Source organism: Dasypus novemcinctus, chromosome 14 (assembly GCF_030445035.2).
Source record: "Dasypus novemcinctus isolate mDasNov1 chromosome 14, mDasNov1.1.hap2, whole genome shotgun sequence".
Taxonomy (NCBI): domain Eukaryota; kingdom Metazoa; phylum Chordata; class Mammalia; order Cingulata; family Dasypodidae; genus Dasypus; species Dasypus novemcinctus.
Window position 1 is genome coordinate 32,921,262 of NC_080686.1, and position 26,470 is coordinate 32,947,731.

The 26,470-nt window shown below is 38.6% G+C and overlaps 1 protein-coding gene across 8 annotated transcripts in view; it reads right to left on the reverse strand.

Moving 5' to 3' along the window:
* NCOA2 (nuclear receptor coactivator 2) overlaps positions 1–26,470 on the reverse strand; it is a 314,552-nt gene that overhangs the window by 135,324 nt on the left and 152,758 nt on the right. Inside the window, exon 2 of one of the 8 annotated variants that reach the window (XM_058275632.2) lies at positions 4,665–4,730. The exons of 6 other annotated variants lie outside the window; for them this stretch is intronic. The gene's annotated coding sequence lies outside the window, so the exon portion shown is untranslated. Of the gene's footprint in view, positions 1–465; positions 556–4,664; positions 4,731–26,470 lie in introns of those variants that run through there. One more of the 8 variants, XM_058275635.2, reaches the window with a different exon arrangement.

Consider the following 26,470-nt stretch of genomic DNA (forward strand, 5'->3'; position numbering starts at 1 on the left):
TATTGGGTAAAGCCTTTTTCTCATATGAGTACTCATCAGAGTGATATCACCTCAGAAAAACTATACTGTTAACCATTAAATTTTGATGAAGTATCAGGGATGCCTATCTAAAATACTATGTGGACAGGAACTCCTTCTAGGGAACTTTGCATGGATGTAAAATGATTTACAGGAAATTAAGTCAATGCTTTCTACAGGGTGTGCTCAATAGCTGAAAACATTAATTTGGATTCTCTGTGGTTTTTATACCTAAAAGCAACTTCATAGCAATGCAGTGAGTAAAGGACCTTGGAATCAGTGTGGTCTCCATTTGCTAAAAAAGGAGAAGGAGTTAAGTAAGAAAATGTGCAACATACCTTCTTAGATCCCATAACTACAAGACCCCCCCCAATAGAAAAAACTAATTTCATGGCAATTCACAGTTCATCTCTCATACCAGTCTCTGCTTCCCATATTAGTACTCACCTCCTATCTCTTTCTTATAGAGCGAGCAGGGTTTCTGTACTGTGAGTTAATTTTCAGGGATTTATGTTCCTTTTAAATGCAAGCAAAACACCATTTAAATGATGCTTTAGTCTTAACATAGCTAGAATGGAATGGAAATAAAAGTTTATTAAAAGTACGAATATTAAAGAACAAAATCCTTTTAATCTCAACTGTGAGAATACCCTATATTCATCCTATCCTCATTCTAGAAAAAATCAACCACTCCAATAACAGCACCATTTGAACCTTGTATATATATATACCTAGAGCCAGACTGCCTGGGTTGGGATCCCACTACACTACTGATCAGTTATGACCAAGGACAAATTACTCTGTGTCACAGATTCTTTAACTGTAAAATAGGAATATGATAGCACAACCAATGTTGTTGTGACAACTAAAAGGATTAACATATGTGAGAGGTCCTCAGAACAGTGCCTGGCACATAGTAAGTACTATATAAAGGTTAAGTTTACGGTTAACAATAGTTAGCACCCCTGTAAATTGTTGTGCTGATATCATTTTCCTCACCAAAGAGAGGGGAAAACTAAAGTCAAAGCCCACAAAATATTATCTTTAATATGGATATGTAAAAATGACATATAAAAATAGACATTTTTACATTTAATATTCTAAAACAGAAAAGCATAATATGGAAAGGTCAGTTACTATCCAATTAAAAATAAAGTTCTTAGAGTATGTTATTGATGAAGTGTCAACATATTTATCATTAATTTAGATTAAAGCCTAAAGATTTACAGAAACTAAGCAAAATATATAATTTAAATTTAAGGCTCATGTGATCTTTCATAACTCTTATTCTAGCCAATTAATTTAATACAATTTGATTTGCCATCTAAAATTAGGAAAGCAAACATCTAGTTCTACCTCAACAAATTTCTTCTACTTGACTAATCTTTTTAAGAAGAAATAAATGATCCCCCAAAGTCAAGATTACAGTATTTGGCTGTTCTCAAAAATCATTAATAAAATCTAAAAATTGGGAAGCAGATTTGGTTCAACTGATAGAGCATCCGCTTACCACATGGGAAGTCCAGGGTTCAAAGCCAGGGCCTCCTGACCGATGTGGTGAGCTGGCCCATGCACAGTGCTGATGCGCACAAGGAGTGCCGTGCCACACAGGGGTGTTCCCTGAATAGGGGAGCCCCACATGCAAGGAGTGCGCCCCTCAAGGAGAGCCGCCCTGCGTGAAAAAAGTGCAGTCTGCCCAGGACTAGCGCCACACACGGAGAGCTAACGCAGTGAGATGATGCAACAAAAAGAGACACAGATTCCCCGTGCTGTTGACAAAAACGCAAGCGGACACAGAAGAACACGTAGTGAATGGACAAAGAGAGCAAACAATGGGGGGTTGGGAGAGGTAGAGATAAATAAAAATAAATAAATCTTTTTTTAAAAAATCTAAAAATTGATAATTATGTTTTCTTCAGAATTAAAATAAAGGTATGTATATGTTATACTTCATAAAAGAGAATCACAGCTGCAAATAGTTTTCATAGCATCAAATGCCAACTCTTACCTCTTAATGTTAAGGACTACAGCATTCATGAGTAATTGGTAAGCCAATTTATTTTACACCTTTCTCAGCATTTCAGAGTGATAATTTTTAGAGTAAATCCTGTAAGAGGTACCCTGAAAAACTTTCCTGGCTGCTATACAAACTCTTTCACTGAATTTCATGAATTTTTATATCCTCTTGGTTTCCACAGAATTAAACTGTATCTAACTGTGTTTAATCCTGGCTAAACCCTCCCAAACCGTTACTTTCTCAAAAAAAAAAAAAAAAAAAAAAAAAAGGTTCTATAAACACATTTCACTAAAGGTTTACAACAATGAAAACTAATATCAATTTCAATTCCATCTTTCCATACCCTATCATTCCTACAAATTAAAAATCACTCCAAGAAGCAAACCCCCTTAGTCTAACAAGATCAGACCGGATTATAATATCTGGGGTTAATTAATGTGGTTGGAATTCTGAAGTGAAGCAGGATTTGCAAGCTAGTCATCTGGCTTGTTTAGACACTGACCTGACCTCAAAACTTTCTTTTAACTTTAGTAATAAGATTGGGGGTTTTCCTCACTCCTCAACCTCCAAACGTAGACATTTTTAGGTAATAGAATATAGTAACCATGTATAGTACCTAAAAATTGTAAAGGATGGACACTTGATGTGCTAGGATGAAAACACCGCTATCAAAAACCAAAACTCTGCTAGTTTTAGGAGGCTGTAAATAAACTTATTTCAGTCATGATACAAAGTTAACATGAACTGGCACAGACATAGACAATTAAAACTACCACCCAAAGCTGACTGTGTAAAAAGTCATCCACAAAGTCATCAGTACCTCATGAATACCCAAGTAAGTTTTATGCAAAATTCCTTTTATACATTTAAAAGTCCCATAAGAAATATTTAATTATACTTTTGAGGCTGGGTTCCAATATCAGTTTTAAGTTCTCTTGTTGGATTAAATACCTTTTGGCCTCTGTTTTCCAATAGGGTTTCACAGTGTCTAGACACAGTAGGTGCTCAATAAAAACATCATGAATTATTTTAAAATCCTGGAATCATTCAAAGGTTTTACATAAGGTAAGAAAATAAAATTGAAAAGCAAAAGCAACAAAAGGAAAATAAAAAAAAACCCAAACAATCAGCCTTTAAATTTTTTATTATTCAGAAAATTTAATATATGATGTTTTAGGGCTGAAACCAGTATGTAACTCTGTATTATTACTTAGACTACATACAAGAATATAGAAAAATCATTCAAGAAAAAATACAGAATAATAAAAGCCATAGTTACTTAACTGATTATTTGAACTAACCTGTCTTTTTCTGAAAATAGACTAAGGTGCTATGTTTTTTTTTTTTTAATTGATTTTGTAAAAATATTACATTAAAAAATATATATATGAGGTCCCATTCAACCCCACCACTCCCCCCCCTGCAACACTCATTCCCATCATCATGACACATCCATTGCATTTGGTAAGTAAGGTGCTATGTTTTGTGTTTTTGGGGTTTTTTTCTTTTAAAGGAAAATCCCATTAATTAGCAAGAGTAATAATTTATTAAATTCTATTATGCTAAGATTTGGTTCACAGAAGGAGAGTCTTCTGTACTTAGTACAATTAAACATTATGTTTGAGCTGCTTTGACCATATCTTACTGGAAAAGATGGCAATAAAATAATTCTCTACCACCTGTCTATATATTGCATAAATATATCAGGTAGAAAATCTGATAGATTTCCTACCTCCCCCACTTCAATTTCAAAAGGAAAACATTTTCAATTTGGTTCACTTCCCAAGTCATAAGACTGGAAACAAACACACTCATGCACACTCGCCAACTCTTTTTTTTTTTTAAATTGAGAATATTTGTTCTGGAAGTTAAATGAAGAACAAATGATCAAGTTCATTCTTCGGTACATATTGTGTAATAGTTAATCATTTTCAGAGAAATCTCATGGCTATCTTCCACCAATCCCAAATTTTTACATACTACATCTTCCAAGGTTAAAAGAAAGGGACAGGCTGCTAAGAGAATTAATAGCATTAGAATGAGCAAAAGTAGACAAGATAGTCTGAAGATTAACTGAATGTCATTTAGCTTTCTGCACAGAGTAGCATGAGGTTATAATAAAATCTGAGAAAGTTAGGTACTAACAGTAAAAAAATCATTCATTCAAGGACCCCCAAAAAGAAACCTTTATTTATTACCACCTGATCAAATATTAAATAACTTCAAATGTCACTGTAAAGTCCATTTTAAGCCTGTACAAAAGGATACTGAAAGAAATAAAAAAATACAAATATAAACCTTATATTTATATTCATTCCTTAATGACTGAGATTTGCACCAGATTGTTAATCTTAATTTTAGAAAATGTTTTCCAAAATATTTCCTAAAATAAGCATGAAACTGAATTTGCCACATATAAAGAAATTGGAGGTAAACCTTTCATCACTAAATAAATACAAAAGATACGAGAAACCAATTTGAGTTGTGAGGTATCTATTTGCTCCTGAGAACACTTATCACTGCCTGTTGTCATGCTCAGTTCTCCCTTCAACAGGCACATCCAATCCTCAAGCACACAGAATTCCATGAACATCACCAAATATTAAGTCAGAGCACTTCTGAAACTCACCTTGTAATTGTCCACAGCCTCCGCAGTTCATATCAGATCTGGGCAGTTTCTCTTTATTTTCAGTCACTGATATAAATAAAAATATATCACTCCTCAAAACGAAAAAAACCCACCCACTATTAGCAATAAATTTATTGCCTCAAAGATAAATCTACTCTATTAAACCAAATCAACAGTAAGTCTTGATGTAAACCTAAGCACATGCTGAGCACCGGGCTGCTTATCTCCTCCATCATTTGTTTCTGACGATAGCTGACAAACTAGCCACACAAATCCTGTTTTAGCTGCTGATCAGACAGATCCCCCTTTGACAATCCAGCATGGTGGAACACTCGAAAATTCCCCCTGCTTCTATTCTATTGCTTGTTCTAAAAAGCAGTTTCCTTTTCATTGAGATAATAGCCTTTTCTGCAGTCACATGACCCTGAAGCTACATTAGCAGAGCTTTATGATAATAGAGTGAGTAAGCCACTACCCACTCCTGCTATTAAGAGGATGTCTTTTTCCCCCTTCTCATGCTCTCTGTCAGTCTCAGATTCAGAGTCTCTCTCTCCCTCTCCCCTCTCTCTCGCTCACACACACACACACATGCACTGTACAAATGCACTCGTATATGTCTAAAATTATTTACTTTTTGAAATAACCACAATAAATAAAAAGGTATATTCTAAATCGAAAATACAATTTCTAGATTGCTACTAAAAATAACCACTCGGCGCAAACACTCTCTGCACAGTTCTTCTTTCACTAGGATGTAGCACATTGGCCATGAACACTTCTCAAAGAACTTCAATATGATGTGGGACAGTGTGCAGGAAACATGCGCTGTCTTGATCTTCTTCTTGAGCTTTCCCTCAGTGGTATAATCTGATAAAACTGGCTTATAATGAACATTTTGGAGTCATTATACCTATCCACATGCTGTGAATTAATTCTGTATTTTATAAAACACACATAGCGCGCTTTTTAAAAAAAATCAAAATACACTATTAAGAATATATCCTCATTAAGTAGTTTATTTCAAAGAAAAAAAAATCCGATGGACAAAACAATCTTACAAAAGAAACAATTAAAAGGTCCTTCGAACCCAGGAAAACAACTATTTCTGACCACCAATTCTCAAAACACATATATGAAAATACCAGCACAGCGCCTGACAGAGTTTTTTCTTTTTTAATGTCCCCAGGAATAGGTCCCCAAAGACCAGTGGTAGATTACATTACATGCCTACTTCATTTTTGATCATGACTTGTTTCATATTAAAAACTGTTTTTCACTTGAACAAATATTTGTACACTAGTGTTGATAGCAGCATTATTCACAATAGCCTAAAGGTGGAAGCAACCCAAGAATCCATCAGCAAATGAATGGATAAACAAAATGTGGTATATCCACATAATGAAATTTTACTGAGAAGTAAAAAGGAATGAAGTGCTGATATATGCGACAACATGGATGGGCCATGAAGAGATCGTGTAGAGTGAAATAAGCTAGGCATAAATAGACAAGCACTAATGGACACAACCAATCCAGTGTCCACATAGAAGAGGTGGCATTGGATTGGGAAAAGTGGACATAATGGACAAAGGGTATGGGGAAAGGCAGGAAGAGATGAGAGGTGGAGGCGTCTTCGGGACATGGAGCTGCCCTGGATGGTGCTTCAGAGGTAATCACCGGACATTGTAAATCCTCACAGGGCCTACATGATGGAATAGAGGAGAGTATGGGCCATGATGTGAACCAATGTATATGAGGTGCAGAGGTGCCCAAAGATGTACTTACCAAATCCAATGGATGTGTCATGATGATGGGAACGAGTGTTGTTGGGGGGGGGGGGAGAGGGGGGGGTGGGGGGGTGGGGTTGAATGGGACCTCACATATATATTTTTAATGTAATATTATTACAAAGTCAATAAAAAATAAAAAAATTAAAAAAAAAAAAAGAAAAGGGGTGGAATAATGAACAGCTCAAAAAGCAGATGTGAGGCCTGAATATGCTCTCAACTGTGGCCCTCTGTCATGCCCTCTGTACAACATTTTCACCATTTTCCCTCTGCCATGTGGCCATGCAAGTAAAACTTGGGTATTTATAATCTATCATGGGAATTGTAGTTTGAAATCAGTCTGCTTTATGACTTCTCACCCCCTTCCTCTCTACACAGGTCCCCTGATAAGTTATTTTCTCCCATTTCTCATCCCTCCCTACCTGAATAAATTACTTGCCTACTCAAAAAAAAAAAAAAAAAAAAAAAAAAAAAAAAAAAAAAAAAAAAAAAAAAAAAATAGACAAGCACTGAATGAGTCCACTTACATGCAATATCTGAAACATGCAAATTTATAGAAACAGAAAGTAGTTACAGGTTCTGTGGGGGCTGTCAATGGAGGGGAGTACATTATTGCTTTAAAGGTACAGGGTTTCTGCCTGGGGTGATGAAAACGTTTTGGTAATGGATAGTGTCACAATATTGTAAATTTAATTAATTCCACTGAATTGCACCCATGAAAGAGATAAAATGCATATATATATCATATACTGGGATGTATATGTTACCACAATAAAAATTCTCAAAAAAAGAAAAAAACTTTTTTAATCCATCAAGCAAACAACTGTGAGAAGAAGCTTAACTGTAAGAGTTTGCGGCAAGTTGAAAGGTGGAAAGAAAGACAGGGTAAGGAGTGGGAACCAGAAGAACCCCATACTGAAATGCAAACACAATGACAATACTATTCTTTGAGAATAAAAGAAAGATAGAATCATGTTCATCTAAAATCAACAAATGAAAGTACATTTAACATTTCTTGGTTTCAAAAATGGAAAACATGGTAGATTTTTAAAAGAATAATTACTTTAATCCCAGGAGATAAAGACAAGGAGTTTTAATCTCACAAAATCATTTTATACAAACTACATTATTTATGAATAAACCAGGCCAAAGTTACATTTTTTAATACATAGGATAACCAAGAACTGTTGCAGATACAACTACAATAGAGAAGAGGGACAGAATTATTACTGTCATATAAACAATATCTATATGAGAAATTCCCATTTCTCAGAATCTGACAATTCTAATTCCGAACCACGGCCACTCTGGAAGAAAATGCTAACAAATGACAGAGCTTAAATGATTAGAGAAGTATCACTGGACATAAACTTCTACAAAGACCTGAGCAAAGAAATTCATTCAGAAAATAAATGTTTCAGAGATTAAGAAAATAAAATAAAAAATTTAAAATCCCAGTACATATACTAACAACTCATAATAAAAAGCCAAAGCACAATTCAGAATTTTTGAAATAATTCCGTTTTTAAATAACTTTTAAAAAGCCATCAGGATTTTAACTGCTACCGTAAATATTTTACTTATGCACATAAAACTAAAATTAGTAATCAGCTCAGGGCACCATATGAAATCAATGCAATGAAAGTAGATATAAAAGAAAACTATTTTTAAAACACTAGCATAAAGACTGCAGGGGGGCAGTTTTGTGAAATCCATTTAAGAAAATTTGTCCTCTTTTTGTGAACAAAGTCATTAAACCTTTCGTTATCTTATAGGTCATTTCCATATAGGCTGCATGAGGCTGCAGCCACTCTAAAATTAACACCAGGTGTCCTTTATTAGTTGAAATGAAGTTTTTTACAAATGATTTCTTGGCCAATTCCTGGGCATGAGCAAAATGTTATATATTCCCTGATCAAATCAATTGCAGTAAGATAATTATCTCCTGCCAAATGCTTCTAAGTAAAATGTCTTGATCCAGATTCTGTGCTTATGCTTCAAGATATATTGCTGTTAACAAATATGTCCTTCTACTGTCTGCTGGCAAAAATCAGTAAAGTTGTTAACTCCCTTCATGAGTGTAGAAAGTGGATAGAGCAGATTTTATCATTAGCAATTTTAAACTTTTCTCCTCACCAAGGTAGTAGCATTTACAACGAAATTAGACTAGATGATTTATAAAGTTGCTTTTAGCTTTAACATTGTATGGTGGTTATATATAATTGTGGTTCATTTCTTAATCCAAAGATTGGTGAGGAGCAAAACAAAGATTTAGCAGAGTAATGTTTCAGTTTTTAAAGTGAGATACAGTTTACATTCAAGGCCTATAAGGGTTTAAACCATATATACCTTAAGTTTCCAAATATGCCTAAAGCTCAAGGAACAGATTACAGGTTCTAGAACTAGATTCATCAATTAATCCAGGCCTTTGGGATTGGCATTATTCCCTGGTGAAAGTCTGGCAGCATGAATGACAAACTAGACTGGTAAAATCTGGGGACTAAAAAGAACGTAAGCGTCATCTAGTCCTGGTACTCCCAAAGTCATCCACTTAAAATTCACTGATTTGGCTAACTCCACGGTTCTACATAACACTTTTTCAGGTACCTAATTTAAGAATTATTTATAGGGAAGTGGATTTGGCTTAACTAATAGCACGTCCACCTACCACATGGGAGGTCCAAGGTTCAAACTCAGGGCCTCCTGACCTGTGTGAGGAGTTGGCCCATGCACAGTGCTGATGTGCACAAGGAGTGCCATGCCATGCAGGGGTGACCCCCGCGTAGCGGAGTCCCATGTACAAGGAGTGTGCCCCGTAAGGAGAGCCGTCCCGCAGGAAGAAAGCACAGCCTGTCCAGGAGTGGCGCCGCACACACGGAAAGCTGGCGCAGCAAGATGATGCAACCAAAAAGAGACACAGATTCCTGGTGCCACTAGCAAGAATACAAGTGGACACAGAAGAACACACAGTGAATGGACACAGAGGGCAGACAACTGGGGGGGGGGGCGGGTGGGAGGGGAGAGAAAGAAATAAAAAGTAAATCTTAAAAAAAAAAAGATTTATTTATATGGAAGTGAATGTGGTTTAAGTGATAGGGCCTCTGCCTACCATATGGCACGACCTGGATTCGATCCCTGGGGCCTCCTGGTGAAAAGGAAGAAGAGAAAGCATGCCCTCATGGCAAGCCGAGTGCCTGCACGATGAGCCGAGTGCCTGCGTGAGTGCCTGCGTGGCGAGCCAAGTGTCTGTGTGGTGAGCAGAGTGCCTGCACAAGTGAGTCACGCGGCCAGATGATGACGCAACAGAAGAGAGACAAAGGGGAGAGTAAAGGTGAACCATAGCAGAGACCAGGAACTGAGGTGGTGCAATTGATAGGGAACCTCTCTCCACATCAGAGGTCCCCAGGATGGAATCCCGGTGAATTGTAGAGGAGAAAGAGGAGAAGACAAAAAAGAGAAACAGATACAGAAAATCACACAGCAAATGGACACAGACAACAAAAACAGCAGAGTGGGGTGGGGAAGAAAAATATTAACTAAATTAAAGAGCCCATTCTACATGTTTAAAAACAAAAAAGATTTATGTATTAATTAAGCAGAAAACCTCTTCAACTGTTAGGAGGTGTCAATAGTAACCAAAAATAGAGATTAGACTTAGAGGGTTCACAAATAAAACAGAAAAGCTGTAACTTATTCCTAGACCATGACTGGCTAATGGTGCTTACATGCTTTCTTGCCACCCTTAATTCTTGCGGGTTAAACAGATTTGCTGTTTTGGCTCTTCTATTCCTTGGATCTCCTATGCGTGAACTCATCCCAAATAGAGCCAAGGGAAAGCAACAACCACACTAATCAGAAGACTAGAAGAACCTACTTCACTGTTCTCACTGAATCATAAAGGAACACTACACAGGTAATATCATAGTGAGGCTTTTATATTTTTTCTTAACAACATATCTTAACTAAGGTCTTACCTAAAGTTTTCCTTTATTTATCAATTTGGCTATATGAACAGAATCGAATTAGGCAAAAAACTACTCTCTGTGGATAGCTATATTCTGAGGCAAAATGATTAATTATTCATCTATCCCAAATTTCACCAAGCACTTGTGACAAAAAGTGAGAAGGAACATGTGTTTTATGTTTGTATATACGCCTGTATCACAGTACATCACTACTTCTTAGCACCCTGAGCCAATTCTGACTTAACTTCAAGTGTTGCTTGTTAAATGCTTCTGAATGAGTTTGATAATTTTTTCACCTTCCCCTCACTCCAGCCCTGTTTCCTCTTTATTCTCCTCATCCTCACAAAATACTGAACTATTAAGATTATTTACCCTTGATTTTGAGAGAACAGTAATAACTGCAGTCAATGTGGCACTTACAGGAAAAGTGGGAAAATATCATTGGAGGAAAATAAAAATCCTTTCTGAAACTGCCACAAACGTAGCTTACAGTAATGCTTTTTACATTACTATAGAAAAATAAGAAACAGAAGGTGGCGGACTTGGCCCAGTGGTTAGGGCGTCTGCCTACCACATGGGAGGTCCGCGGTTCAAACCCCGGGCCTCCCTGACCCGTGTGCAGCTGGCCCATGCGCAGTGCTGATGCACGCAAGGAGTGCCCTGCCACGCAGGGGTGTCCCCTGCGTAGGGGAGCCCCACGCGCAAGGAGTGCACCCCGTAAGGAGAGTGGCCTAGTGTGAAAGAAAGTGCAGCCTGCCCAGGAATGGCGCCGCACACACAGAGAGCTGACACAACAAGATGACACAATAAAAAGAAACACAGATTCCCATACCACTGACAACAACAGAAGCGGACAAAGAGGATGACGCAGCAAATAGACACAGAGAACAGACAACTGGGGTGGGAGTTGGGGGGAAGGGGAGAGAAATAAATAAATAAATCTTAAAAAAAAAGAAAGAAAGAAACAGAAAAGTAATCAAAATGTATATGTGATCAGAAATGCAATCTCAAGGTCTGGGCTGTATTGGGAACAAAGAAGAATGCCCGACTTTGAAAGGGAAGGTCTAGAAACACTTCAGAGAATGGAAGGACGAGTAGGACTGCATCAAGTTTGTGAAACTGGACATAAAACAGGGACAAAGGTGGGGGGGGTGAGAACACATTTCTCATTTAGCGTACCAGAATTCCCTTAGAATCATAGCATAAGGGCACCTGAAACATGGTGGTGGGAGAAGAGGCTCAGAGGTAGGCTAGATGAACATTGTCTACAGAGCTAAAGAGTCTGAAATTCATTCTGAAGGGTTGGGAACTCATGAAGGGTCCGAGCAAAATAACATGATCTTTAGGGAAACGGACTTTGGCCCAGTGGTTAGGGCGTCCGTCAACCATATGGGAGGTCCGCGGTTCAAACCCCGGGCCTCCTTGACCCGTGTGGAGCTGGCCATGCGCAGCGCTGATGCGCGCAAGGAGTGCCGTGCCACGCAAAGGGTGTCCCCCGCGTGGGGGAGCCCCACGCGCAAGGAGTGCGCCCGTGAGGTAAGCCGCCCAGCGTGAAAAGAAAGAGCAGCCTGCCCAGGAATGGCGCCGCCCACACTTCCCGTGCCGCCAACGACAACAGAAGCGGACAAAGAAACAAGACGCAGCAAATAGACACCAAGAACAGACAACCAGGGGAGGGGGGGAAATTAAATAAATAAATAAATCTTAAAAAAAAAAAAAAAAAAACATGATCTTTAAATTTTTTTTTAGGAGGTACCAGGGATTCAACCCAGGACCTCATACATGTGAAGCACCCACTCAACCACTGAGCTACACTTGCTCCACTATTTTAATTTTTAAAGAAAGTCCTCTAGGTATGGACTTCAAGAAATGATGCTAGTGTTATGGAGAGTAGTTAGGAATCTGTAGTAAAAGTTTTAGTGAGAAATAATGAGACTACATGTAAGCTAAGACACCTAACCTTAAAAAGTCTAATACATATTTTAGCTAAGAAAAGTAAAAAAAAGTCCTCCTTTTTGAAGCCTTGCCTCTATTTTTAACATTCTTTACTACCTCAATATAAGAGTATTCTTTGTTAAGTGTCAAAATAGGAAAGCCTTAACTTTGTTTCATAAGAAAAAACTTAGCAGTTAGACCAAGCAGTAATCTCTGGCCCCTAAGAAGGGAAACCAAAAGACACGCACACACACACACTCCTTAAGGAATGAGATATCTACTCCGTTCTATAATGAATATCACTTCCAAGTCTGTAACAAACACCTGCTGTGTGTCCAAGCTTTCAAGTGACTTGTATAATTTATCACTAGTTCAGTAAGTGGAACAACCTCAGAATTTAGGAGCATTTTTTTGGTTAAACTTACAAAATAGCAGATCAACTAAGCAAGAGAACTCAATGAAAAGGTTAGAGAGCAATCTACTTATTTCAGAAATGAGAGAACCAAGAATAATTTGGCTCTATAAACTCTACCTGAAGCAACCAGGAAAACCACATAAAGTAACACTGAAACGAGTGATTCCTAATTTATTTCTATTTTACTGTGGAATAAAGTGATAGATACACACTAATTCAAAGACAAAAGCTCTCATACACAAAATGAAAATTTGAGTCTCTCAAGGCCTAACTCTGTCATCAAAACCCATCAAGTCTGGCACACACAAGACACTGATGTTGTTACTCCCTCTCCCCTTGCACAGCAAATGCTGCTATTTAATCACTTCCTAGTTCCTCTCCACACAGCACCTGAGGCAATCACTATGATCAGTAGGAGTTGGCACAAGCAATGACCGTAAGAGAAAGAGAGAGGAAATTGGGGGTTGCCATGAATTATACACAAAGAACATTCGGGAGACCCTCTGTTAAAATATAAAGAAGATATCACTCAAATACAACATGTTTTGAAACATTCGCTTGCTACATAAACGGAAGCGGAATCTGTTTCTTTGAAGCTGTACCTTTATTTTATAAACCTGTTTTAGACATGAGTAAAGATCCAGCTAAGTCCTCAGTGACATATGTAATAGATTCCTTGGTTCTTTATAAAGGGAGCGTCTATGCCTGACATGATTGAAAAACTGAGCAGCACAAATAGGGGTATGAAATTGGAGTTTTCGTTTGAAAAACTATTTGCTAGTATAAAGAAAACCTTCCCCAGCAAGAGAGGAAGGTTTCTAGATTGACCAGCTCTTCACCATCCGTCCCTCCAATTTTGCTGCTTTCTCCCAGGTTTCTACTCCAAATATATTCCCAACCATTCCTTGAAACCAGTTGGCAAAATAGGAGGAGCAGGGAAACAGGTAGATTTGCAAGAGACAATACCCAAATTTTTGAAAAACAAGATCTAAGTACCCTGCCATTGTTACTGAATGAATCTTGACCAGAATGGGGGCCAAAGTGTAGCTTTTTCATTGCTGTACACAAAAGATGCAAGACTATAGCTACTCTACCCAGTCAGGTCAAACCATTAAGGAGTAATGTTATTTTGTTGTTTTATCTTTCCTCTTAAACATGGCCAACTTCATTATAAAAGTGCCCCAGTCATTATGAACAAGGCATCATATTAGACTAAAGACAAATTATAAAAAAACAATAAAGACAACTTCTTAAAAAAGCAAACATTTAATACTGACCCTTTACCACATATTGGTCTAAATTTTTAACTGATATTAACATCTACTTTCCTCACAACAGTTCTATGGGCCTGGTACTATTATTTCTTCCAAGTCATAGATCAAATAAGATGGTCAGAATCCGAATTCATATAGTCTGATCCCAGAGTTTGTGCTCTTAACCACTACGTGAAAAGAACAGACAGTACTCATATTTATTGAACACCAGGTACAGAGGCATTTACGTTAGCTAGGTGCTTTTGTACATGATATCTCATTGGTCCCACACAAATACCATAAGAGTTTGGCTTAATCTTCCCCCTTTAAGATGAGAAAACTGAGGCTCATGAGGTTAAGTAACTTACTCATGGTTACATAATAGAAAGATGGCAAGACAACTGCTATTTATCAGGTCCATGCTACTCTACCAGCCACTGACACGTTCTCTTCAGTCCTCTTAACAGCCCTATGATATCCTGAGTTTATCCCCATGTTAAAGTGAAGGAAAATGAGACTTAGAGAGGACTGGCAGTTTAAATTAGGGCCAAATTATTAAGAACAGATATTCAAACTCAGATCAGTTGGTCCCCAAATCCTCAATGCTGTAAATAAAAATATATACATCTATTATACAATATGGAAGACACTGTTAAAGTTACAAAGATGGTTACAGTCTACACAAGAAATTTATAGTACAGTGAGAGAGAAATAACAGATATGCAAATCCCTACAATTTCCGTACATTTATTCATCAAATATTCACTAAGATGCTTATGGTATGTCAGGCACTGTTCTAGGTCACTTGGATATAGTACTGAACCAAACAGATTTAAAACTCTGCTCTCCTGATCTTACAATATAAAGAGGGATAGTAAAAGATAAATAAGTAAAAGTTATAGTGTGTAAGACAGTGATTAAGTGCTAAGAAGGGGAAAAAAACATTCAGGGGGATTAGAAAACAGAGTAGGTTATTGAAATTTCAGTTAGAGAGCCAGAGACTCCCCTCTTTGCTGGACTTTAGCCAAGGAACATGGCTCCAACCATTGTGACAGCCAAAACTGCCTCTCACCTTTCCAAATATTGCCATAGGGTCACCAGGCCTCTTGGAAACCACGGATAGACTGTATTTTCTCACCATTCCCTCAAGCCTTACATAATTTGGCCTCTGTCAGAGCACTGAAATATGGTCACCCTTTTCTCATATCTCATTTTCATTTTACTTTCCTTAGGTATTTTTCAACACAGACCCTGTGATCCATCACCTCCTTTCTGAACTAAATCTGTTACTTAGTTTCATGACACTGTACTGTCATCCTTCCTTTTCTATGTTGTCTCCACTTCTCTACCAATCTCAAAATAGGAGTGTTTCTTGAATGACATCCTTACCTTTTTCATCTTACTATAAAAGCCACTCCTAGCAAATTACACCTGCTGAAATACGGTTTCAAATATATCTACGTAAATGCATCCCAATTTACACTTCTAGCCTCAAGATATCATCTTAGCTCCAGTACCCAATTTCCAACCTCTTATTGACATGTATCCATGCTAAATGTAAATAAGGATCTAAAATGATTGAGTAACGAACAAATTTACTGCACCAGGTCCCTGATTTGCATGTTAAGCTTATCTAAGGCTTATTAGTAAGAGAGATAATCAAATATAAAGTGAGAAGAAAATGTGATAGAAGGCAACTACTCTAAATCATCATTTTGCATTCAACACTTCTCCCGGGAAATAATGTTAGAATCTTAAGTCCTCCTCCTTAATAAAACTTTCCAAACGAAAATCAAGTAAAGGTCAAATTAGCCAATTTCTTCAATATTATCAAAATATGCTCAGAGAGTAGAAGTAACTCTTCAGCATTTCAAAAATATTATTTCTTTGCTCTGATACTTCCAAATGAGTTTTGATTCTAAATGAACAAGGTAAAAAGTTGAAGGGCCTGCTTATGTTTAGTGCTGTGCTAGGTGCCATACTTAATCATTTGCTGTAAAAGAAATAATGAGGAACAAAACTAACTTAACTACTCAATTTCTAGCTTTATATATCACAAGCACAATTATACAGTCAACTAAAAAATTACTGAAATAGTACATTAGTGCATTGATAGCTATTTCCTACTTTTAAAATAGTGAAGGCCAATTTGCTTTCCCTTTAAACATAACCAATAAGACATACTCCTTAAGAAACAGACTTTCAAATGGAGTTTCTGTCTTTCTGAAAAATGGCTAACAACGAAAAATATTTACAAAGAGCTTATCAAAATAAAGAAGAATCATAGTAATTATGAAAACATGAACTGGTAAATAAACAAAGAAGACATTTAATTGGAAAATGCCACACTATCTGGGTCTCCATGATGATGTAAAGTTAAAACAGCATATTACATAAAAGGTAATTCATCAAAGCTGTAATCGTATGCTTTTACAAAAAAGATGAAATGACAAACAAAATCATGCACATACTCTAGAGGAAAGCAGATATGGCAAACGTGAATCTGATGGCAATAAAGTTAAATAGGAAAAGCTTTAGTAGATATTGCTGATATTATGAAATAATTATAAAAGAAATTAGCAAGTACCTCACAATTTAATACCTCCTAAACATCAAAGATTCAAAATAAAGTAATTTTAATAGCTAATATTTATTGAGTGCTTAGTATGTGCTAAGCCTAGTGTTAAAGCACTTTACACACATTATTACCTCATTTAATCATCACAGCCACCTTATAAGGTAGCTATTTATATTATCCCCACTTTACAGTTAAGCATCAGAGTTTAGATTCAAACTCAAGTGTCTGACTAGGTTCTTTAACTAATATAGTATATAGCATATTAACTTTCATGTAACTTTAGTGATCGAGCACATTCACAGGATAATTAATATGCCCAGAGGAGAGGGAAGAGGCAAAGAAGAGATCCTGGCTCCTCACATGCAAAAAGGAAACCAGGATTACCCCTTGAATCTTAGCCCAGATAGGGGTGAGACTGGGACTGCTGTGGGTGGGTTACAAAGGCATAATTAGCCTATAGAGGCAAACAGAGGTCTCACAATATGCTGAATATGCACATTTTAAATAGGTTTATACAAGTTTGAAGAGGGACTGGGGAACTACAAGGGGTCAGGGGACACAAGAGTTATTTAACTATTAAAAATAAAAACAAAAACAAAAAACCCCAACCTAATAGTATTAGAAAGCATGGGACTGTATAACACAGTGAACCATTTGGTAAAAGACAGACTGTGGCTAACAATAAAAATATGAGTGTTCTCTTATGAACTATAACTAATATACAATTCCAATACATATTGTTACCATTAGGGGGTGTATGGAAAAAATATACCAAGTGTAAGCTATGAACCATAGTTAGTGTCAACATTATGATCATGTTTCATAATCTGTAACAAATACTCCACAACAACAGAGGGTGTTGGTGGAAGGGTGATGTACAGGGATTCTGCACATTATGTATAACTGTTTTATAAGCTCACAACTTCTCTAATTAAATAAAAAAGCTTAAACCAATAGTATAAATATAAGAAATTTCTTTTACAAAATTTTAAGAATATGGTGATACATAGGAAAAGTACAACTAATGTAACTTTATGGATCATAATTAATAGCACTATTGTACTATTTTTGCAGCAATGCCAAAGAAGATATATAAATTCTAAGGGACTTCTAGAGGGGGTATAAGAGAGTATGGAATGTTTCCTTTTGGCATAATGAAAACTTTCTAAAATTGACTGAGGTGATGACAGCACAACCTTGTGATAAAAACAAGTGCCACTGACTGCACACTTTGAATGGATTTTACAAAGCATGGGGATATATAAAACAGTGAATCCAGTGATGGATGACAGACTACGGTTAACAGAACAAATATGAGACTGCTCTTTCATGAACCGTAACAATATATAATACTAATAACATGATGTTAATAGGTGGGTTGGGGGAAAAATGCACCAAATCTAAGATATGGGCTATAAACAGTAATATTTTGACAATGCTCTTGCATAGTTTGTAACAAACGTTTCACAACAATGCAAGGTGGGGGTGATGTATAGGAGGCCTGTAGGATGATATCCATGTTTGGTTTTGTAAGTTCACTACTTTTACTATATACTTATAGCTTATGTATGTTCATGTATGAATAGTATACATAAATTTAAAAATTTTTAAAGAAAAAAAAACTCATAGAAAAATAAAACCCAATAGAAAAATAGGCAAAAGATATTAACACGCAATTCAGAAAAAGGAACCAGAATGACCAATGTATAATCTCACCAGTAATCAGGAAATGCATACTAAACTACAGTGAAACACCATTTTACACCTTTAATATGTCATTAAATCTTAAAGAAAAAATCTTATAGTACTAATGTCAACCTACACTGCAGTTTGCAATGGAAACCAGACAATAATTTGACTATATTTAGTAAACCTAAAAACCACATATCCTACAACCCAGCAATTAACTTTCTACTAGAAATTCTCATAAGTATACAAGATGATGAGCACAAAAATGTTCACTGCTGGAATATTGATAATCATAAAAAACAACCTAAATCTCCATCAAGAGGAAAATGGATACATTATGATATGTTCATATAATAGAACATTGCACAGTATTTGACTGACTTGCAACTCCACAGAAATTACCTCAAAAAACAAATGTGAAAAAAGCACATTGCAGAACAATATGGATACTGTAATACTACTTAAATAAGCTTTAAAATATAAAAAATAACACTGAATATTATTAACAAATAGAAAAAAAAGGAAACAAGGATACAATAAACAACAAATTCAGGATAATGGCTACCACTGAGAAAGTTAGAAAGAGAATGGCACAAATAAGGGGGTCTAAAAAGTGTTATATTTTTTAATTGGTAAAAAAGGACAAACAGTTAAAATCCAGATTAAAAAAAAAGACATGCTGTGGCAGTTCTCAATCAGAATACACTACAAGAAAACAGTTCTCAAATAACTTTAACACTATTATCCTATTTGTAATCTTTTTTCCTTTCTTATTTTACTTTTCCTTCTCTAAAATAATCAGTAGCCAGTTTCTGATGAGTCTTGTTCTACATTCCAGAGACACTCAGTCCACTGTCCTAAACCAACATACAGTCTTCTCGCTTTTCTCCTTGCTTCGTTTCCTTTCCTCCATCTCACCACAAATTCATCCTGTGTACCAAGAGCAAATTGGTCTACATAAAATTTAAGTTAATTTTACTAATGTCATGCCCTTGGCTCCTGGGAATTAAAAGCTTTAATGGCTGACATAGCTTATAGAGTAATTTCTTAACCTAGCATTTAGACCTCAGAGCCTGGCTCAAAGCTAGGCTTCATTGTGCCTTTCACTGTGCCTATACACAAACGGCTCCCTCTGGTAAGCTGCTCCATTCAAAGCCATGTCCATTCCCACCTCTGCCTCTTTGGTGAAGCTCTGTCTCCTGTCACGAATGCCACCCTCTCTACCACATCTTTTCTCTAGGTATCCAAATCTGAATTGTCTTATCTCATCCATAAATACCTCCCTAACCAATTTATCCTAATTTGGATTTATACATTCACTCATCCAAGGGATAGTTATTAGATACCTATCATGTGAGGGAGACAGTTCTCACGACACTCATAAAATGCCTATGTATAAAAATGACCCTAAGAGGGTTAAGTCAAGATGGTGGCAGAGTAAGGAGCTCCACGAGTCAGCTCACCCTACAAGGCAGTTAGTAATCACCCAGAGCTATGTAAAGCACCTGTTTGGGGGCACCAGGAGACCAGAAGGGCATCCCACAACATCCTTGAAAGTATGGAAGGAAGGGCGGCAGACTTGGCCCAGTGGTTAGGGCATCCGTCTACCACATGGGAGGTCCGCGGTTCAAACCCCGAGCCTCCTTGACCCGTGTGGAGCTGGCCCACGCGCAGCGCTGATGCACGCAAGGAGTGCCGTGCCACACGGGAGTGTCCCCTGTATAGAGGAGCTCCACGCGCAAGGAGTGCGCCCCGTAAGGAGAGCCGCCCAGCGTGAAAGAAAAGTGCAGCCTGTCCAGGAATTGTGCCGCACACATGGAGAGCTGACACAGCAAGATGATGCAACAAAAAGAGACACACATTCCCGTGCCGCTGACGACAACAGAAGCGGGCAAAGAAGTCGCAGCAAATAGACGCAGAGAACAACCGGGGTAGGGGAGAAGGAGAGATAAATAAATAAATAAATCTTAAAAAAAAAAGAAAAAAAAGAAAGTATGGAAGGAGGAGAAGGCCCATCTGCAGAGAACATTCTTGAGTAGAGCCATCCACGCTGCAGAGGTCAGTACCCATGGCACAGCTGCTTCAGGAGCTAGTGGCTGGAGCTGGAAACTCCAGTTCCCAAAAATAGGGAAGGAAGACATGGTGTGGCACCAACTTCAGGTGCTGATTAGTAAATTTGGCAGGCTAGAGTATAATCCTAAAAATAGCGAAAAGTTTAAACCTGTCCAAGTCTGAAAGTAGCCGGTAGTGACCATTTTGACTCCACCCCCAGCATGAGGGGAAGCAGGACTGATTGAAAACCACAGTGCTAATAGGGACCAGTTTCTTCCCACCCAGATAGGACTGTAGGTCTAGCCGAAACCCCAGCCCCACCTCCAGCAGGGAGGAAGCTGGGGGAACCTGTGCCACCTCTCTGGGAAACTGCAAGCCACACCACAGAGGCTGGTGCCCTTCCTACTCTAGTGGTGCAAGTCACCTCAGGAGCTATTCCAGGGCTGGAGTTAGAAGCTCCATTTCCCATAAATGGGGGAGGAAGAGAAGGTTAGCCACCAATTTCGGCTACTGATTGGTAGACTTGACTAGCTAAAGTATAACCCTAGGAACAGCTAGGGTTTGAATCTGTCCAAGTTGGAAAGAGGCCAGTAGCCACCATTTTGACTCTGCTCCTGGCATGAGGGGAAGCCTGGTTGACTGAAAATCCAGTGAAGTTTGGGACAGGCTTTTTTCCACCCAGATAGAACTACAGCTCTAGCCTAGGCTTCAACCTCACCTCCAGCAGTGAGGAAGCTGGCAGACCTACACCAGGCTCTCCAGGCAACTGCGGGTGCTTTCAGCAGAATAGTCGGACACCTGGGGCTGCATCCCCACATCCCAATAGGATAAGAGAGGAACTGAGTTTCCTCAGCCTGTCCGGGCAACTGCAGGCATTTTCAGCCCACACTAACTGCTGAGCGCCTTCGAGTCCATTCGTACCTCTACCCACCACCCCTCCCCATAGGATAGGAAGGGGCTGGTGTTCCCTCAGCCTCTCAGGGCACTGCAGGCACTTTGGCCTGCACAAACTCCACTGTTGGGCACCTGTAGCTCCACCCCCACTCCAACAGCACAAGAGAGGGACTGTGTTTGTCCAGCCTCTCTGGATAACTGCAGGTGCTTTTGGCCCAAATGCCTGGACTAATGGGTACTTGTGCATCTACCCCCACCCCACAACAGGAAAGGAGGGAACTGGTGTTTCCACAGCCTTTCCAGGCAAAGGCAGGCACTTTTGGTCTGCACAGTCTGGACTGCTGGATGCCTGTGGATCCATCCCCATCATCCAGTAGAATAAGAGGAGGCTTGTGTTTCCTCAACGCCAGGCACTTTCAGCCTGCATGGACTGGACTGTTGAATCTCTAAGGATCCACCTCCACCCCCAATACGATGAGGGGTCTGGTGTCATAGCAGGCACTTTTCACCTGCATGGCCTGGACTGGTAGGTATCTGTGGATCCACCCCCACCACCCAAAAGGATAGGAGGGGGCTGGCATTTCCTCAGCCTCTCCGGGCAATGGCGGGTACTTGTGGCCTACAGGGCAGTTCCGTGCCCACCCCCTAAAAGGCAGAAGGGACAGTATTCCCTCAGCCTCTTAGGGTAACTGCAGGTGTATTTGGCCCACATGGATTAGACTGCTGGGCCTTCCAGAGAGTCCATGCCCACTCCCAACAGGGAGGGGGGACTGGTGAAACACTGTCTACCTGGGCAACTGTGGTCATTTTGGACCCACATGGCATAAATTTCTGCCCTCAACTGCAGCTCCATTCCAGCCCCAGGTAGGGGAGGGAGGGGTGTGAAGCTTAATCAGTTTCTCTGGGCAACTACAGACAGTCTTGTCTTGTACAACTTGGATTATTACAGCTGTCATTAACCCTGGCAGAGGAGAAAGGTGGAAGAAGATTCATCAATTCCTGGGGGCAACTTGGGCAACGTCAACCTCCACAGCTTACACAACCAACTACATCCTTGGCTCCTACTATACAACCAGCAAAGGAGGAAAGACTAGAAAACCCTAAACTGAAAGGAGAAACTGCTCCCAGAATAAATACGTTTAGTAAGCCAGATGAAAAGACACCAACAAAAAGCAAATCCATACCAAGAAATAGGAAGATACGGCCCAGTTAAAGGAACAAGATAAGCCTCTAGGTGACATAAGAGTTGAGCCAATCACAGATGTTCAAACAACTCTCCTTAATAAATTCAATGAGATGGCTAAAGCCATTAAGGGTATTAAGAAGACACTGGGTGGCGGGAGACTTGGCCCAGTGGTGAGGGCGTCTGTCTACCACATGGGAGGTCTGTGGTTCAAACCCCGGACATCCTTGACCCGTGTGGAGATGGCCCATGTGCAGTGCTGATGCGCGCAAAGAGTGCCGTGCCACAAAGGGGTGTCCCCAGCGTAGGGGAGCCCCACCCGCAAGGAGTACGCCCCGTAAGGAGAGCCACCCAGCGCGAAAGAAAGTGCAGCCTGCCCAGGAATGGCGCCGCACACACGGAGAGCTGACACAAGATGAGGCAACAAAAAAGAAACACAGATTCCCGTGCCGCTGACAACGGACAAAGAAGACGCAGCAAATAGACAAAGAGAACAGACAACTGGGGTGGGGGGGGAGGGAAGAGAAATAAATAAATAAATCTTTAAAAAAAAAAAAAGGAAGACACTGGGTTAGCATAAAGAATTTGAAAGCAAAAGATTTAAATACACATTTCACCAAAGAAGAAATAGAAATGCCCAAAAAGCACTTGAAAAAGTGATCTATATCACTAGCTATTAGGGAAATGCAAATCAAAACGAGATATCATCTAAAACCATAACGAATGGCCATTATTAAAATAACAGACAACAATAAGTACTGGAGAGGATGTAGAGAAATAGGCACACTCCTTCACTGTTGGTGGGATTGTAAAATGGTGCAGCCTCTGTGGACAGCAGTTTGGAAGTTCCTCAAGAAACTAAATACAGAACTGCCATACAACCCATCAAATCCTCTACTAGGAATATATCCAAAAGAGCTAAAAACTATGTCATGAACAGACATCTGCACACTGATGTTCACAGTGGCATTATTCACAATTGCTGAAAGATGGAAACAACCCAAGTGTCTATCAACCAATGAATGGATAACCAAAATGTGATACATACATATAATGGAATACTATGCTGCAGTAAGAAGAAATGAAATTGGGACACATATGATAACATGGATGAATCCTGAAAACATTATGCTAAGCAAAGTAAGCCAGACACAAAAGGACAAATATTGCATGGATTCATTAATATGTATCCAAATACGAAGAATAAATGCATGGTATTAAAAACTAGAGTATAGGTTATCAGGAGGAAAGAGGAGGATTGAGAAGAACTATGCGTGTTTCATGTATGTAGAAGTTTTAATTAACTTGACTATAAAAGTGTGGAAATGGATAGAGTTGATGGTAACATATTATATTGAGTAGCAGCTGGTTTATAACTGGAATTGTGGCTGAAAAGGTAGTCTGAGGAAGTAACTGTCAATTGAAAGAAAGCTAGAGAATAACCTAGGGACTGACTAACACAGTAAACCCAGAGGTGGTTGAGAATTGTGGTTTATGGTACAGATTCAAGAGTGTACTTCTGTGAGCTACAGCGGATGTACATCACTATTGCAGGGGGGTAGGATTGGAGAAGCACGGGAAAAAGACAACTGGTATGACCTATGGACTATGGTTAACAGCAATGCTATAATATTCTTACATCAATGCCAAAGAGGTACTGTGTTGATAATGGGGGGATATGGAAAAAGTGTGCCACATACATGCTATGGACCATGGTTGGTGATAATAGCCTGGTGATATAATTTCATAACCTGTAACAATATTCCACGTCAATCTGGTGTGTTGGTGGAGAGGTATTGTATGGGGATTCTACACAAGTGCATGATTGTATTTGTAACTTCACAACCTCTGTGATAAAAATAAATTTTTAAAAAATATGGTGGGTTGGGGGAAAAATACACCTAATGTAAGATAAGGACTATAGTTAGTAGTAATATTTTGACAATGCTCTTCATAGTCTGTAACAAATGCTTCACAACAATGTAGGGTGTTGGTGGAGGGGTGATATATGGGACCCCTGTATGGTGTTATGCATATTTATTCTGTAAGTTCACAGCTTTTACTGTACATTTATTGCTTATGCATCTTCATTTACAAATGATAAACTTCAATAAAAATATATTTAAATAATGCCTATGTATGCCACATATGAATTAAATACTACATTGGTCTTTTTGTGAATGCGTATGTCAACCTCTCATTACATTGTAAGCTTCTTAAAGGCAAAGGATTCATTTTATCCCACAAAGCAACTAAAATAATGTTCAATACTCAGTTTCAATAGAACTTTGTAAGTGGCTCATGTTCAGTAAGTATTGTCTGGTTAGATGAACTTTGAAATGGCATTTTTATTGAGTCCAATTTTTTAACCCATAACAACAAATATCTATCCTTGGAGCTTTTAACGATATCAACATTTTCCTGTGATGTAGATATTTATGCAACAAGAGTAATGGACTTGGAGTCAGAAGGTCTGTGTTTGAACCTGGGTTCCACTACCTACTACCTCTGGCCATTTTACTTCCTTCTCTGTACGTTAGCCTCCACATAAATTATGAATATTTCTACTATCTCAGAATACTTTCAAAGCTGTTATGAGTAATAAGTAAATTAGGAAAATTTTTGAGCTAGCAGACAGTGTCTAGCACTCATTCATTAGTCCAACACAGATGTACTAGGCTATTCTCAACAGATGATAAAATATTTGCTTCCTAAAAGAAGAGCTTATAAAGAGCTGTCTCTTTCTGCTGGGTGTTAGGAATTATGTTGTTGACTAATATATATATAAATATATAAGAAAGAGGTTTACATAAATATTCAATTAAATACTTAATTATATATTTAAATAATAATCTCTTTAAGGTCATAAATGTATTCATTGTATTTATCACATAAAGTATAAGCAGTAGGTACACACAGCCCTATTAAAGGGCTAATAAAAAGGTTTGTAAAAGAATAAAGAAATTAGCAGAATTGTTAATTAGAAGAAATATAATAAAACTTTTAATATACCCTTTTAAAAAATATTATTCTTTTATTTGTATGACTTCCTGTTTTAAGTAAGTAGTATGCTTTGGAATTAATTAGCAATTGACTAGATGGCCTACCAGGGTTTTTAATATCTGTCTACATAAATAAATCTTTGCTACTCCTGCTAGGTAGAGTTTCCAACAAGAGAAGCAGCTACTTTATTTATTTATTTCTCTCCCCTTCCCTCCCCCCCCCCAGTTGCCTCCTCTCTTTGTCCACTTGCTGTGTGTTCTTCTGTGTCTGCTTGTGTCAGTGACACCTGGAATCTGTGTCTCGTTTTGTTGCGTCATCTTGCTGTGTCAGCTCTGTGTGTGTGTGTGGTGCCACTCCTGGGCAGGGCTGTGCTTTTTTCCCACAGGGTGGTTCTCCTTACAGGGCAAACTCCTTGCTCATGGGGCTCCCCTACACAGGGGACACCTCTTCGTGGCACAGCACTCCTTGTGCACATCAGCACTGCATGGGGGCCAGTGCATCAGAAGTGTCAGGAAGCCTTGGGTTTGAACCTTGGACCTCCCATGTGGTAGGCGGACACCCTAACCGTTGGGCCAAATCCGCTTCCCAGAAGCAGCTACTTTAGAAAACTATTTCTACAACTGGAGTCTACCCTTGTGACCTTCATTAGAAGCTTGTATTTTAAACCACTACTTTCTCTTTGTACTCACTATCTTAATACAGGTCTGTCTCTCCCCATCAGCAGTGCATGAATCTCTCAGTACCAGACACTTGGGCAGCTGACTATCATAGAGTCACCCAGCACCCCACCCCCACTCAAATGTAAATTTCAGGTAGACCATCTATCCTATGCTTTATGCCCTCTAAATTTAATGATAATCTGACAACAAACAGAAACTAGAATTTAATAGTTTGTAGGCAAAAATCTTACATTAGGCACAATCTATTTCCCCCCCTATATCTTTCCATTCTATGTCATTCTTTCTACACCAAAATACAAACGCTAGGTAACTAAGTATGTAATGATTAAAATTATGGACTCTAATGCCAGACTAGCCCAAATCCTAACAGTACTG